Genomic DNA, 17,633 nt, shown 5'->3' on the forward strand with positions numbered 1-17,633 from the left:
CTAATGAATTGTTTTTGTGAACCGTTCTTATGAATCGTTTTTTTGAACCGTTCCTAGAAACCTTTTTTTGTACCTTTCTTATGAGCCGATTAAAAGAACCGATTTTTTGAACCGTTTGTATAAAGCCATCTTATCAACCGACCTTATGAACCGTTTTTATAAACTGTTCTAAGGAACGTTTTCTATGAACCATTCTTATGAACCGTTTTTATAAACCGTTCCTACAATTTTTTTTCATGAACCGTTCTTATGAATAGTTTTGACGAACCGTTCCTATGAACCGATTTAATGAACCGATTTTAAGAACCGTTTGTATGAACCAATTTTATCAAGTGTTCTCATGAACCGTTTTTATAAACCGATCTCATGAACTTTCTTATGAACCGTTCTTATAAATTGATTTGATGTACCGTTCTAATGAAACGTTTCAATGAGCCCTTTCTATGAACCATTTGAATGAACCGTTCTTATCTACCGTTGTTATGAACCGTTTTTATAAACCGTTCTTCTGAACATTTCTTAACCATTCTAATTAATCGTTTTGATCAACCGTTCTTATGAACCAGTTTTATGAACCGTTCTTATGAACGGCTCTTATGAACCGTTTCTATTAACTGTTCTTATGAATCGTTTTTTTTCCACGGTTTTTAAGAACCGCTCTTATGAACCGTTTTTTTTTAATCATTCCTATGAACCGTTTCTATGAACCGATCTTACGACCATTTTAATGAACCTCTATAATAGATCTTTTCTATGAATCGTTCATATGAACCGTTTTCGATGAACCGTTTTTATGAACCGTTCCTACAATTTTTTTTCATGAACCGTTCTTATGAATAGTTTTGACGAACCGTTCCTATGAACCGATTTAATGAACCGATTTTAAGAACCGTTTGTTTGAACCGATCTTATCAAGTGTTCTCATGAACCGTTTTTATAAACCGATCTCATGAACTTTCTTATGAACCGTTCTTATAAATTGATTTGATGTACCGTTCTAATGAAACGTTTCAATGAGCCCTTTCTATGAACCATTTGAATGAACCGTTCTTATCTACCGTTGTTATGAACCGTTTTTATAAACCGTTCTTCTGAACATTTCTTAACCATTCTAATTAATCGTTTTGATCAACCGTTCTTATGAACCAGTTTTATGAACCGTTCTTATGAACGGCTCTTATGAACCGTTTCTATTAACTGTTCTTATGAATCGTTTTTTTTCCACGGTTTTTAAGAACCGCTCTTATGAACCATTTTTTTTGAATCATTCCTATGAACCGTTTCTATGAACCGATCTTACGACCATTTTAATGAACCTCTATAATAGATCTTTTCTATGAATCGTTCATATGAACCGTTTTCGATGAACCGTTTTTATGAACCGCTCTTATGAACTGTTTCTTCGAACCGTTTTTATAAACCGTTCCTACAAACCTTTTTTTATGAACCGTTCCTATGACTTGTTTTGATAAAACGTTCCTATGAACCGATTTAATAAACCGATTTTATGATCCCTATATATGAACCGTTCTTATGAACCGTTCTTATGAACCGATTTTATAAACTGTTCTTATGAACTTTTTTTATGAACCGTCTCATGAACCGTTTTTATAAACCGTTCCTACAAACCTCTTTTATGAACCGATTCAATGAATTTTTTTAATGAACTGTTCTTAAGAACAGTTTTCAAGAACCTTTCTTATGAACCGTTTTCGATGAACCGTCCCTACAAACCTTTTTTTATGATCCGTTCCTATGAATCGCTTTGATGAACCGTTCCTATGAACCGATTTAATGAATCAATTTTATGAACCGCTTGTATGAACTGATCTTATCAACCGTTCTTTTGTATCGTTTTTATAAACTGTTCTTATGAACTGTTTTATGAACCGTCTCATGAACCGTTTTATAAACCGTTCCTACAAACTTCTTTTATGAACCGATTCAATGAACCGATTTTATGAACCGATTTTATAAACTGTTCTTATGAACTTTTTTTATGAACCGTCTCATGAACCGTTTTTATAAACCGTTCCTACAAACCTCTTTTATGAACCGATTCAATGAATTTTTTTAATGAACTGTTCTTAAGAACAGTTTTCAAGAACCTTTCTTATGAACCGTTTTCGATGAACCGTCCCTACAAACCTTTTTTTTTGATCCGTTCCTATGAATCGCTTTGATGAACCGTTCCTATGAACCGATTTAATGAATCAATTTTATGAACCGCTTGTATGAACTGATCTTATCAACCGTTCTTTTGTATCGTTTTTATAAACTGTTCTTATGAACTGTTTTATGAACCGTCTCATGAACCGTTTTTATAAATCGTTCCTACAAACCTCTTTTATGAACCAATTCAATGAATTTTTTTAATGAACTGTTCTTAAGAACAGTTTTCAAGAACCTTTCTTATGAACCGTTTTCGATGAATCGTCCCTACAAACCTTTTTTTATGATCCGTTCCTATGAATCGCTTCGATGAACCGTTCCTATGAACCGATTTAATGAATCAATTTTATGAACCGCTTGTATGAACTGATCTTATCAACCGTTCTTTTGTATCGTTTTTATAAACTGTTCTTATGAACTGTTTTATGAACCGTCTCATGAACCGTTTTATAAACCGTTCCTACAAACTTCTTTTATGAACCGATTCAATGAACCGATTTTATGAACCGTTTGTATAAACCGATCTTGTCAACCGTTCTTATGAACCGTTTTTATAAACTGTTCTTATGAACTTTTTTATGAACTGTTCTTAAGAACAGTTTTCATGAACCTTTCTTATGAACCGTTTTTATAAACCGTTCCTACAAACCTTTTTTTATGAACCGTTCCTATGAATCTTTTTGATGAACCGTTCCTATGAACCCATTTAATGAAACGATTTTATGAACCGCTTGTAAGAACCGATCTTATTAACCGTTTTTATGAATCGTTTTGATGAACCGATCTTGTCAACTGTTCTTATGAACATTTTTTATAAACTGTTCTTATGAACTTTTTTATGAACTGTTCTTAAGAACAGTTTAAATGAGCCTTTCTTATGAACCGTTTTCGATGAACCGTTTTTTTGAACACTTTTCGATGAACCGTTCTTTTGAACCGTTTTTGATGAACCGTTATTATGAACCGCTCTTATGAACTGTTTTTATGAACCGTTCTTTTGAACCGTTTTTATAAACCGTTCATAAAAACCTTTTTTATGAACCGTTCTCATGAATCGTTTTGATGAACCGTTCCTATGAACCGATTCAATGAACCGATTTTACGAACCGTTTGTATGAACCGATCTTGTCAACCGTTTTTATGAACTGTTTTTATAAACTGTTCTTATGAACTTTTTTATGAACTGTTTAATGAACCTTTCCTATGAACCGTTTAATGAATCTTTCTTATGAACCATTTTTTTGAACCGTTTTTTTGAACCGTTCCTTTAAACCGCTCTTATGAACCCTTTTTCGAATTGTTCTCGAAAACTGTTTTTATGAACCGTTTCTATGAATCGTTCTTAAGAACCGTTTTTCTGAACCGTTCCAATGAACTAATTTATGAACCATTCTTATGAATAGTTTTTGACGAACCGTTCTGATGAACACGTTTCATGAACTCTCCTTATGAATATTTTTTATGAATTGGCAAAAATATATTGTTTGTCGTGATCAATGGGTCAGTTCAATTGAACATAGATAAAAATTTCCACGACGTTTTTTGCAAAATTGGAAATAAATCAATCAAACTTGTTTTTCCTGTTTAATTAACAGCAGAATTACGGCGATACATAACTCATTCAATGAAATGATAACTCAATTCATAACAATTGCAAATCATCTTAAATATATATGTTCAAATTCGGGCGAGGAGTTTTTGGCAATAATTTGATGTTCTTCGCGATTTAAACATAAGAAAACCTCTGTGACTGTCTACTGTACCTGCTCGGGCAGAAATTGACGGTCATTCAATAATTAGGACACACCTAATTTGCTTATTAATGCCTGTTTATATGAGAATTTATTTCTATCTGAACTGAAAAAAAATGACACACTATTATTCAAGAAGATGAATATAAAATTTTTACCATTTTTAACATTATGTGCTTTTTTGTTCAAATTGCAGAACACGTAGACAAAAGTCAAGTTTTGATTCTTTTTCTGTTTGGTTTTTGCAAAGGTAATTTGATCAGCATTTTTTTTCACAATATGAAAGTTTATTATAAGCTTTTTTTACTCATATTAATGAGCATAAATAACAAAGTTTTTGCCATACTTTCCTTCACAAAGATTTTTTGAAAATTGCAAAACATTTTATCGGTTTTTTAAAATTCTATTATAGGCTTTTTCTTCATGCAATAAAATTCCATGATAAGCCTTTTTCCTTTTATGAAAATACAAAAAAATTTTGTTTTGTAATTTTCTACTTTATCCGAATTACACTAACTAAGGATTTTCTGTAAAACGCGAACTCAAAGTGTAACTGACAGTTACCACGCAGCCAAACTGCATTTGGTGATATGGGTCATGTAAGTAAATATTAACATTTTCACACCAAATTATGTTTTTGTTAAACGCCTAGTTTTTGTTAAACTTATGTTTGTTTTAGCGTATGAAAACAAAAAGAATAATTGTGAATATGAAAAATCACTGGCTGGTGATTTTTGGAATTTTTTGGGTGAAAGACTCAAGATGAATTCTGTTATAGACAGAAAAAGTGAAATTTTGCATGCAATTTGTTTTTCAAAAAATGTTTATTTGAGAAGCAAGTTTGCAACCAGAAAAGATTTTAAAAATTTTGACCCAAATTTTTTTTCCCCAACGGAACAAGGTATATCATGCAAAAAAAACTGCACGAAACTGCATGACTCCATAAATGAAACTGTATGATAGACATTTTGTAAATGTACGTCAACCCAGGTGTACAGAAAAAAAATGATGAAGGTTATTCGCACTAGGTTATACATCCCAACTTTTTCATACTGATTTGTTTACCCTGAATTTTCATTTGTTTAATTAAATTAACCAATTAACTTCCATTTATTATTTTGCAAAAGAAAACGAATAGGACAGTTTTTGAAGACTTGTAATTCATTGACCTGCAAAAAACTTGCAAAGAAACAAGAAAATACAGTCTTCAAAAAAATTGAAACCAAAATTTTATAATTTGCGTACTAAAGATAAAATTGATTGATATCTGTAGATCATTTTCTTTTGTTTGTAAATTTAACAGAATTTTTGCTAATAAAAACAAACAATTAAAAAAAAATTTTAAAAAAATTTCTAATTGACTAAATTTTTAAAAACAAATGAAAACTACTGTAATTAAGAGGTTAAACATTTGATTGAAAAATTTGATGAAAAAGTGCAAAAAGAGAGTCAGAGAGTCAAGTTTCCCCCAAAGAAAGTTTTTTGAAAACCTTTCATTTTTCTGATTCAAAAAACTACCGAGTTTTTGCCCGCTGGTTATAATTATACAGACATGAAAAAGGTTAGCTTTGTATCAAATCAATTGCTTGGTTAAATGATGCATAGATGTTGTGATATGGTTTTTAAAATGGGTGTTGCCATTTGGCGTGACCAAAAAGGATTTGGGGGAATGTACGCGGGCCGCAAAATAGCTTGATTTGATGCTGTGTTCAAATGTAGTCCTTCTAGTAATTCTCCTGTAAGTTACCAGCAATTATGCTGGTGTAGCTAACTGAACATTAGGAAAATAAAAACACTTTTTTTCTACTTTTTTTTGTTTTCCACGTAAAATCAGGTACCAAAAATCATCATCGGAATGAACTTTTTTTCCAAGTGTCAAGAAAAACCGGTTTTAATTTTTCAATGTTTCGTCTCAACTCAAGCAAATAAAGAGAGCGAGAAGGCTTATACTGCTCAGTTTGTTTGTTTTCATGGGTGAAATTAGTTATCGAAAATTATTATACTTATTATAGAAATTAAAGAATCTTATTTTTTTTTGCATGTGAAAAACTCTTGTCAAATGTTCTTAGTTTTTTTTACTATCGATCGAAATTTCGTCGAAGCATTATGTTCTACTTGCACAGAAATTGGATAAGTCTGTTTTGTTATTCGGAACTGACTTTTAGTTTTAAAAGCAACATCTGAAAAAAAATCAAGAACAGAAGAAATTTTCTCCCCTGATTTTATGGTTTGACGGGATGATCTAATGTTTCGACTTTGAGTTCGGCTTTGTGATAGACACTATGTTTTGACCTTGCTTCCCATATTTGCGCAAACCATGTTGCGACTTGGTGCAATCCATTTTCAGCCACCGGCCATCGACTTTTTGGTCACGGAAACTACAATCACGCGACCCGTTTTGGTCACAACATAGGCGGCGGAGGTTCAATTTGTACAAAGGTTCAATTCTTGAACCTCTTTGGACATGAAAGCTTTATTTTGTTGGCTTTGTTCAAAATTCTTTTCATTAATATGAATATTATTACTATTGTTACTTCGGCACTTCTACAGTTTCCCTTCCCATTGTTGATTTTAACATAAAATTGTTTAAAAATTTGCTCATACGGCAATTTGCCTGTAAAATTTGATGCAGTTTAGAATATCAGATATTATTTAAACAGCATTCAACAAATTTAAGATTCAAGTTGATGACCATGGGAAGCTGAAAAAAAAACCGGCCGTTGTTGTTTTTTTTGTAAACTTTAAAGATATTAATGAAAACATTAAAGGAAACTAAAAATTGAAAAGTAAAAAGACATTAAAATATAAAGCACGAAGTAGCATTCAGCAATGAGAGTTTGAGCTTCTGCGTGGTAAATTTGTTCCTTCTCTGGCTTTGGAGTTTGTTTTTCACTTGCCTCAAATGTACTAATTGATGACGTGCTTGATGTACTTTTGCTTAAGTAGTCCTTGACATCCTGCGGAAGATCCTTACACACAGGGATTATGAGATTCAAATTGGAGGTGTCAATATCGTAGCCTTTGAGAGATTTCGGAAGCGGTTCGGGCTTCTCCCAGTAACACTTTTTCATTTCTGAAGGATCTGGGTTAATTAGGAAGGCGCAAATTAAAGCAGTGTCGTTGTATATTCGGTGCAATCCATATTGGTGCATCAAGCATAGTTGACAAACCAACGATGAGTAAATAAGAACGCAATTGCCTTGTAGAAAATGTTCCCGCCATGAGAAAACAATTTTTTTTCCACCGTATTCAACAAGGTCCATTTTCAGTTTTTTGCCGCTCACGAGGGAGCCATATTCAATCCGGTTTACATGAGGTCCTATATATAGCGTTTTGGATTCCTGGACAAAGAAGAAAGTTTTTTTGGAAAGATATTGAGGTCCGTGATCTATAAGAATGTCAACTCGACGCCCTTTGTGTATCTGTTGGAAGAAAATTGGGTATACTTTTTTATTTGACCAGTAAAACTGTTGGGAATTGTCGAGCCCGTTGTTGCTAGACAACAAAATGTTCGTCTTTTCGTTAACCGCATTTCTAAAAGTGAAAGCAAAGTTACTGTGCTTTATTTGAAAGGGGTTGCTGAATAAAACTACAGTTGGTTCGATATCTAACACTAATATTCGGGACATGCTTTGTACAATAATGTCGTTGTTCTTCATAGCGTAACCTCCATTCCTACTTCCCAAGGGGCCTATTAAAAAAAAACGGGTACATTGCTCCGTCGACGTTGACTTCCCAATTAATTGCAGGCTTTCCTGTGACAAATTTGGCAAGTAAAATAGCTCAAGAAAAGAAATCGAATAGTTCTTCTTTTCAAACGCATAAAACAGAGGAGAAAGATCCGAGGCATCTATATATTTCATCGTCAATTCGAATGACTGCAGTCCAGGATCGACATAAATTTCGAAGTCCACGTCAAACGCAGTGGCATGGAAGCAGGGAAATTTTTTCGAGCTTCTGTAAAATGCGAAGCATCTATATGGAGAAATATTCAGGGGAATCAAATTAGTTTTGGAAGCTGCAAATGAAATTAGGTGCGAAATCGGCAAAAATGCCATTTTGGATTTGTCTTTAGAAAATTTGGCTTTTAAAAATGCACTTTTGTGGCCTATCTTTTTTTTCAAAAGTCGCTACCTAGTTTTTCGGTTGCTCGACTTACAAAAATAGTGCTAATAGGAGGGCTCCTAAGGGTCGTCTCAGACTTTTCTTTGAAAAAACGGAATCACTTAGCAAGTGGATTCACTAAGAAACATCAATGTGCTTGCACAGCAGTATACGGACAAAAATTAGGCAAAACAGAAACAATTGAAAAACTTCCAATTAGTTTGAAGATCAGAAAAACAAAATTAAAGTTTTCCAACTTGAAATTTATGAAACTTTCACGACCGACACCATGTTAACATAGCGAATTATAGAATTCTTGATCATTAGATAGACTTTTTATTTCGCTGCGAAGTCCATTTTTGAAAATCCTTTTCGAAACTCAAAATAATTGTTCCGACTTTCGATACGAAAGTAACGGAATATTTGTGCTCGGGGTGGGTTTTTTTTCTTCAGACAAATTTCGACTTTTTAACTAGCAATTTTTGACGGAAATTTTTTTTATCATTCAAAAGATATTGTTGTCCTGAGCTCAAATTTGAAAAGATATTTTAACTGTGATCTTTTTTTTGTAAAGTTATGGGGGTTTAAAGATAGCCATTTTGGCCAATTTGGGACAAATAACGCGCGATATCTCTCGCGCTATTAACGCGTAAGCGGAGAATAAATCCGTTTTAAAATCGTTCCAATTTGGTTGAGAGAAGCTTAATTGCCATAATTGATTTGTTCCAAGATGCAAAACCTATCCTTTTGTATTTTATTTGGCGTGTGGGGGATGATTTTCATAAAAAATTTCAAACTTTAGAAAAAAAATTTCATGTTATTTTTTTACATTTAATTTTTTAAATGTTATTACTGCTCCATAAAACATTAAAAGGCAGTCGGAGCAATCAGGGTTTCGCCCTGATACGAGCAGTGTTGTTCCAGTTTTCATTCCAATTGCTGATGGTGAGCGGTCTATGAGCTTATAATTTGAAATTATACCGGTCCAACAGCATACAACTGGTTGATATGTAAAAAAAACCAGCCAAAACTCCAAAATTGCGACCAATGCAGTTGCGCGAAAAGCAGTTGTTAGCTTTCCAAAGTGTACTAGAAGTTAGTCGTGCCAATTTAGGAGACAGTCGTCTCAGTAGTTTGGACAGTTGAATTATTTGCGAACATTTATCAGCTTTTACTCTCTCTTTTACTCACCTTTCGGGGCCGGTATGAGGCTGATTTTGTATGAAACTTGCTAGACTTTTAAGTTTCTGTAGAAGATGTTGGAGCTTACCATAAGGAGGCATGGGAGGACTCATGTATCCAGAGAGGCTATAGATTTCCGGTCTCCTAAGCTATGTGTTAAGATATGGCATAGAGTCTGCTTCGCATTAGGGAACATAATTAGTAAAGTTTCAGTGTGTGCACCGCAATGAGAAAAATATTTCAACTATTTTGTAGTTTTTGCGAAAAAATCGTTTTTTTCCAAAAAAAGCTTTGACACGTTAATTTATTGATCATTATCAATGGTTCAGCAGGGGCAGTGATGTAAGAAGCCAAAAAAATGTTTGGTTAATAATATAGTGGAAAAACAAGGGAGTTGCAGAGATGACTTTTTCTCAATTCGTTTACATCAAAAAGTAGATTAGATGTTATTTTCGACAAACAAAATCTTATTCAAAAAAATGATGGTTACGAACTATTCTACGATTAAACTGGGGTCAATTGAAAAGGCAGTCAGTTTGCTGAAAAAAAGGTTGAATTACAAATAGTAGATTGCTAAATCATAAGAGTTGCTGCATTGTAAATTAAGTTTACCGCAACTTCATATCAAATTATAAAAAAATCATAAACAATCTGAGTTTAAATGTTTTCACCACATGGGAGCAGCATTTATTTCGTTAGGTAAATAAACAAGGCCTTCCTTTCTCTGCTTACATGTAACAACTTTATAATCTGTATTCAGTTCTTCTGTTTGTTGATTTTATTTTGATTGCTTCTCCCAGTACTCTCCTATATTTTGTCATTGTTTATGTCCAGTTGGTTTAATAACCCGTCGGTCGAATCTTTTGTTACTAAAATTGAACTTATCAGTTTTATCAGTTTGTTGGCTTTTGCTACCTAATTATAGCACTCTATACGCTCAAAATCCAGGCTCGCGTTTTTTATGTATGTTAAAACATTTTTGAGGAAATAATTTGGATTTTACCTAATATCAAAAAAATCAAAAGCAGTCATTTTCCCTTTTTTTCTTATCAATTGGCTGACTTATCCGGCTGAGAACATTCAAAAAAATGTTCTTCAGTTAGAGCTAAGTAAAATGAATATGCGTCCGTTTTCAACTCATTGAATTTAACAAAGAAGTCGTAGAAAAGCTCAAAAGTTTGCAAACTGCAGTTAGAAAAATCCAATAAGGATGAGATATTTGTGCTGAGATGTAGGATTTTACAATTCCACCTTGTATAAAACTGTCTGAACTGTATAAGGGCTTAATGTTAGCTTGATGAGTCTAAATCTATCTCACACTTGATGACCGTAAGAAGGAACGCCAAAAATTTCCTGGTCTCAGCAAGTTTTTGATAGAGTGTCGTCGTCATCTCATTCTCTTATAGCATCAATTTGGGCTGGAAAAATTATATTAAGGCATTTTTCAATAAAATTTGTACAAAATTTTGGTACTCCGTAAGCCCAATTCGAGATAAGCTTTGAAAACAAAAATCTACAATTATTTCAATTTCAAATTTGAAGCTAGCTATTAGCGGTATTTGAGGATAGTTTAATATTTTTTTCATATATAACGCGATATCGTTTCGCCCATCATATATGTGTTTGAAAATGGAAAAAAAATTTGAAAGTTTTCATTTTGGTTTATCAGAAAACATAAGTAACACTCAGCGTAACCGAAAATATATCTGTCTATTCTTTTTGCTATTGGAAAATTTGTAGCAAGAGATTTTTTTGAAAAACAATGGGTTCTGAAATGAAATTTTTCCCACTACTCACATCTCTTCAGTTATGTATTTATTCTCCTCTAAATTCTCCACCCTAACTTCATCCATCTCTTTCTTCTTCTACTTTCTCTCAATACCCTGAACCGTCAAGAATGGTCAAGCTTAATGATGTTGATAAAAATTACAGTAGTAGTATGTGTTGGATTGCTTCAGCCTGGGGAGGGTGGTGACCTGCATGTATGAATGATATCTAGTCACCACCCTATTTATTAACAATGGAATAGATTCCCCGATGTATTAAGATAGGTTATAGTTTTCCGATTTCTAGATCGAATAGCGAATAGATTTCTCATTGTCTTAAAAAATGTTTCAGAGTTTCGGATGTTAAGTTTCGAGTGGTAATTTTTTTGTGCGCAATGACCTCAATTTTTGGGCTTATTTTTTTGATCGTTCGTCATAATTGTAAAAATGCCAAGATATATTACGAGTGAAGTGTAAATTGAAACCCAAATTGTCGATTATTTAATATCAAGTTCAGACAATGACACAAAACTTTCAAAATGAATGATTTTTTTCTTCATTTTTTCCTGAAAAATAGAAATACGGTAAGATTTGATCTAAATCAAACTAAGAGTGTGATATAGTGTTGTGAATAACAGAAAGATTGTTCAGATCAGCCGAACCTTTGCTGAAACTTCCGAATTCTCGGGTAAATCGTAAAAATTACATAACTTTTGAACAATAGCAGTGAAGTTTTTCATATTAGACTCAAAGTCTATCCATTTTTTTTCACACTTTTTGCATGAAATTTTGACTAGTTTTTTGTCCAGTTGATATGAATTTTCTGAAAAAATATCATTTCAATTGATTATCTTGATTTATCAAAATTTTACAGGTATATTAGAATTAGGATAAAATGCAACCAGAATTTCTTCTAATATTCAAGGTTCTTAAACGTATTCGAGTGAGAGAGAGCTGGAACCATCTGCAGCATTAAAACTGAATTACATTAGCACATGGTAGAAATAACAATAATTTAGTGTGTTTTTACAAAAAAATTAAGAATGAATTAAGAACAAATCTGTTGTTTCTTTTTCTGAAAACCTTCCAGGTTTCTCTACTATTGTAGAAGTTTTTTGTAGTTTTTTTCACTGAAATACAAATAGAAAGAGGCAAAGAACCCCAGATCTTAATTTATGAGTTATATAAAAGCTTCCAAGAGAACCCTTATCAAAGAAACTTGACTCCGGAAACAAAACTCAGAGTTGAACTGAATCTGAAGAGAAACTCCTTGAGCAAAAATTCTACAGTTCCATCTACTTTTCTAACTGAAATAGACATGAAGCTGACCAGAGCAAAAATAAATACTAATTTCAATTTGTCTATTTTGTTTGAATAATATTAACGATCATATCAATTGATGTTTAAAACTATGTTAAAATTTTCACCAAAACCCTTAATTTTCTCCAAAAAAACTGTGTAACAAGTTCTTAGATTTAACAGCAGTTTTTACAAACAGTAGATTTTACAGCAGATTTCACAATTAAAATTATATATATAGATCTTCGAAGCAGATTTTTGATGTCTGCTTCATCCATTAGAACTACTTTTGCTTGATTTCAACAACAAATGTAGATAATTTAGTGGAAAAATCTATCATCTAAGCGAACATTTCATTTCGGAGTCGTGTTACTTTTAGAAAAAAGTATCATCAAAATACTTGGTTTTGCTTGTAATTTTAACTAATCAATCAAACAGAATCAAGATTCCGATAAATTTTGCATAATTAACAATATTTGAATGTTTTTATGCTGATTTTTTTTTTCTCAATCTAACTTATAAACTAAATTGGAGCAAAATTAACTCAAAACTCCTAAAGAATCAAACTCTACTTTGTTTTGTCAAAAACTTCAACTTTTCTTGGTTTTTCTTCGTTTCTGCCTGATCTACCATTATCAGATTGATTTCACTTTGAAAAAAAAAAATACTCACAAAATTGTATCTTGTCACCATTCCTCTAAAACTCCCAAAACAAAATTGGCACCAGAAGCTCCTTTTGAGCAGAAGCTTCAGAAAAAAAATTCTGAATCAGATAAATGTATGTTTTTTTAACCTAAAAATTTAAATTTTTAGTGACTTTCTAATACAAAATTATGTATATTAATATCTGGAAATGGTCAGGGATGACCAAAATTATCCAAATTTTTTAATCTTTTTTTTATGTCAGTTATCAAAGACAGTGAACAAAATCTTCATTTTTGTTACTTAAGCCACCCATTTATCTGCTTGAAAGCACGCTACTTTTTGAAATCATTCAAAGACACTAAACCTAAAATTTGATAAATCAATAGATAGGCAAAACTATTCAATTAGTTGATGTTTTATAACTATCTAGTACTTTTTCTTTACAATTTTTTTTGAATACGTAACTGCTTATGCATTAATAATAGTAGATGCTGCGGAATTCCCCATGTTTTAAGGGAACAAAACATCTGGTTATCAAGCTATGTTTTATCATTGTGTATAGAGTCTACAATGTAATAAATTAGGGGATACCAATGATAGGTTTTAGTGTGATGTTAACAGGAAAGAAAAGTTTTTTTTTGGATTTTGTGTAAAAATGTCTAGTTTTTTCGCAAAAACCTCGGCGCGTTATCTAATTATTGAATATCACTGGTTAATTACGTGTAGATTGTGGAGTGAAGGTTTTTTGATTAGTGTTTTTGTACATGGTGAGTCAATGATTAAAAAATTTTGGGTAAATTTGAGACTTTTTTCAATTTTTTTTCAAAAAACATTTAAACACGATAAAATTTGTTATAATTCGACCTAGAAACTAATTTATTAGATAATTTTACTTTTTGAAACAGTGTTCTATCTTATTTGAATTTTACCGCAACTTTATAATGAAACACCAACAAAATAATGCATCGTACAAAAGTTTGTTAAGTTGCATAACTTGCTATAAATTTATTGCATTGCATCAGTTCTTATAAATTCAATGGTTTTGTATGAATTCCATAATCTTGAACTTGATTTTTCGATAAAAATAACCAAGTATTTTCTTTGTTTGCTCATATGTGCCCACCATGTGGTTTACGGTTCTAAATCCTTTATTTGTTCAAACCTTTACTACTGTTCAAACCTTTACTACTGAGTTTGATGTTATCAGACTTGTTTTCATAGCAGTAAAAATTTTTGCTACATAAACATTTCTGTGCACCTAAACTCCTCGGCTCCCGCTTATCATGCTTTTTATGGATACTGCAACACGTTCCAGGGAAGAAATTAGATTTTGCATTTGCCTTGAAGGAGTGTCTGCAGTCATTTTCCCTCAATTTTTCCCAAATTTTTCTTTTTTTCTGGTTAAAAACGGTCATACAAATTTTCGTCAGCAAGTGCCAATTGAAGTGAGTCTGTGTTCATATCCACCTCTTCAGATTTGCTTAAATCACAGAAGTTGTCAAAGAAGTTAGAGTAGAATTCCAACATTCTCAGTTTAGCATACTGCAGTATGAAAAAGCCAACGATGATGGTGTTCAATGGTTGAATTCAACAACTGCACCTCACGCAAGTCTTTTTCAACTGCATTCAATCTTTTGAACAAAAGCTTAATGATTTTTTTTGAACAATCGCCTAATTCATTAGGCGATTTTGAACAATCGCCTAATGAATTTTTTATCGTTCAGATACTTCGTAATTGAATGCCTGGATCTATTGATGATCTGATATAGGAGGAATTGCCTAAGAGCTTTATAGTTTCAGGTACAAATCCTGAAGAAGGTTTGTCATCTCCTTCTCTTCCAGCATCAACCACTGACTGAAAGATTTTTTTAAAGCATTTCCCAGGAGAATATTGAATAAAACGGTAATTTCTGATGCACTGCGATCCAAATTCCAGATAAAAGATGGAGAGAGGAGTTATAACTGTTCCAAATTTTATCTTGAAACTTGATATCAGCATTCTCTGAAGATGTTTCAACATTTTGTTCTCGATTGCATAAATCTTCGTGTAGTCTCCGATATCGTTTCTTTCAAGCTCAGTATTTTTAAAAATTGGAAGAAAAAGTGGCAAATTTTGATTTTAGTTCATCTGGGTTAACTAAATTGCATTGAACATAGCCAGAAAATGATTCATTTTTTTTTCGCTAGAAGGGAGCCAGTAGGAAGATATCTCTTGTAAATAAAAACGGGTTCTGACATGATTTTTGATCTTGTCTTTGGTTTGAAATTTTCCCACTACTCGCACTCCCACGTTTCTTCAACTTATTCTTTTTCTTTTACTTTTTGGCGTCTCATATGATCAATCTCTCTCGTCTTATTACCTCGTTCCTTATCCTGATCTGTTAAGGAGGGTCGAGCTTCTTGACAGGAAGAGAAGTGGTAGTAACATCCTATTGCTTCGAACACTGGTTAACAGTGATCACAATAACCTTTCACATTAAAACAGTAGATTTTTACTGCATCCAGATGTGAAAAAACTCTCAGTTTTGCATTCTGATTTTTGTTCTTGGTAGAAAGACATGACCATATTCTCAAAATTGCAAGATCGGATAAAACATTTAAATTGTAGGTTTGTGTAGACATATGTTTGCTAGATTTGGAAGAGTACATCTAAGCTTTAACATATCAATACCCTTGTTATGATAAAGTGAATCCTTTTTTGCATTGCGTCCAAGGTTGGAAAGCCTTTGAACACTTTTATTCAGTGTTCTGCCAAGTCACTTGTAAGTAATTGTAGTTAATTGTAATTATTCAAACCAGATGGTGGCACAGTCTTGATTTGAAGCTTTTTCAGTGCTTTTGGTTCGTCAAGCCCACTTTTCTCATTTTTTTTATAGTCAATGAAGTTTTTGTCTATAAGACTGTTGTTTCTAATTTTGTTGCTTCATACGGTGGCAATTCGGGAAACCCAAGTTTGCCTGGGTTATCAAACCACTCAGAGGGAAAGAATCTTTTCGTTTCGCTAGCTTTATAGGTTTTGAGAAAGGAGTCCAGAGTTGTTGCTCCACCCGGAAACTTCATTATGTCGAGAAGTTGTAAATCTCGAAAATCGGAGGAAATGAAATCGTTGACTTTTTTGATTACTGATGTTTCTTGTCCTATATTGCGAATCAAAAAGGGATTAAAAAGGACTTGATCAAATTCAAATCATACCCACCACTGTTAAGTCCAAAAACAGGTGAAGTATTTACATATATCTCCAGATATTGTCTCAAATCAGTGAAGTGATTTTTGTGTTGGCAAGAATTGTGTTGACATATCTGCCTCTTTCAAATCTTCAATGCATTCGTCTTCTTACTCAAAATTGTTCATTGAATAAATTTTACCTAGTTCGTTTAGCTGATCAAAAATCTTTTTCATTCGTTCGTTGACAGCTACTTCAAAATCTTGAAGTTTTGTTCTCATCTCCAGCTTAGTTTTTTCAGCCAACAGTTCGAGATTGCTTACAAAGGCCATTATCAAGTTCTGAGGATCCTTGTTGTACAAAAAGATGGGTTCAACAATCAAATTCGATGATATTGAGACTAAAATTGGAACATGTTTTCCAATCCAGGTGGTATTTTGCGTCTCTTTTAGTTCTTCTGTAGGCACACGAATCGACTCAAAAGCAAAAAATGCTAGATTATTGAAAAGCTTGTTATTTTCAGAAACTCGAACACTGAATCCTTCTAGCTTATCATTCAAGGTTTCGCAAAGCCGAAACATGTTCTTTGGGTAAATATGTCTCACTCGATCCTTGCATCTCAGAAGAAGAAAATTGTCGGATTGATTAAAGAAAGTGTCACAACTAGGACACCGCAAGCACTTTAAGAAGCTATCTATATCATTTTTTGAACGTTATGATTTTTAAATATCAGTTATTTGATTATTTTATCAAATCTTCCAATACTTCTTCCAGCTAGTTCTCCCACAAATTCTCCTTGTTTGATATCAAAATTGGAAATAAAGTTGTTTTTTTTTGCACAATTTCTTCGACAACAGGTAAGTCTTCAAAGGAAACGCACGAAATATTTTAGGATCATGACCTGATTCTGATAAAATTTCTGTAAAGTTCTTAGAATTGTGAGAGTCGACATCATTGTGTCCGTTCATGTACATTGCCAATGCGCGGAAAAGACACAAATGGTCATGATATGGTTCCTTGTCTATGTAAGATAAAAGACAGCTCATTTCCAAATGTCGTAGTGAAGGTTCAGCTTTGACAAAATCAGGACATTGCATTGGAAAATTTTGAGCAAAGCCTTTATTGTCTAACTTGGACATTGGAAACTGAATACCTTTTGTCTACCATTTTCCATCTCCTTATCTACTAGGAGATGTTGACAAACACTAAGTTCTTCTTTCAGTTTTTCACCATCTTCGCTTTCTTCCTCTACAATCTTATTTAAGTCCGCTACAGTATCACTGGGTTTCCGTTGCTTAGCTCCATGTTCTTTTCTCCAATGTTGTTGGACAAGAAGAATAAAACGTTGACTGCTTCGAACTTGAAGGTGCAAGCTTCTTGGCCATATGATTATTCTTTTTTGCTGATTGTAAGTAAAGTACTTACAATCAGGACAAGAAAATGCTCGTTGTGGTTATGTGCAGGCATTATTTAAAAAATAGAAAAAAACTGGGACTTAAGAATTGTGCCAAAATTAAAAACTTTTAGCACTAATTGAATGGAAATTCTTAC

At 32.8% G+C, this 17,633-nt stretch overlaps 2 protein-coding genes across 2 annotated transcripts in view; both read left to right on the forward strand.

Annotated features, from left to right (window-relative positions):
• Positions 1 to 17,633, forward strand: part of LOC134843957 (protein mago nashi homolog) — a 296,620-nt gene that overhangs the window by 236,612 nt on the left and 42,375 nt on the right. The gene's annotated exons all lie outside the window — the stretch shown is intronic.
• LOC134843958 (ubiquitin) overlaps positions 1 to 17,633 on the forward strand; it is a 260,316-nt gene that overhangs the window by 188,980 nt on the left and 53,703 nt on the right. The gene's annotated exons all lie outside the window — the stretch shown is intronic.

Source organism: Symsagittifera roscoffensis, chromosome 4, assembly GCF_963678635.1.
Source record: "Symsagittifera roscoffensis chromosome 4, txSymRosc1.1, whole genome shotgun sequence".
NCBI lineage: Eukaryota > Metazoa > Xenacoelomorpha > Acoela > Convolutidae > Symsagittifera > Symsagittifera roscoffensis.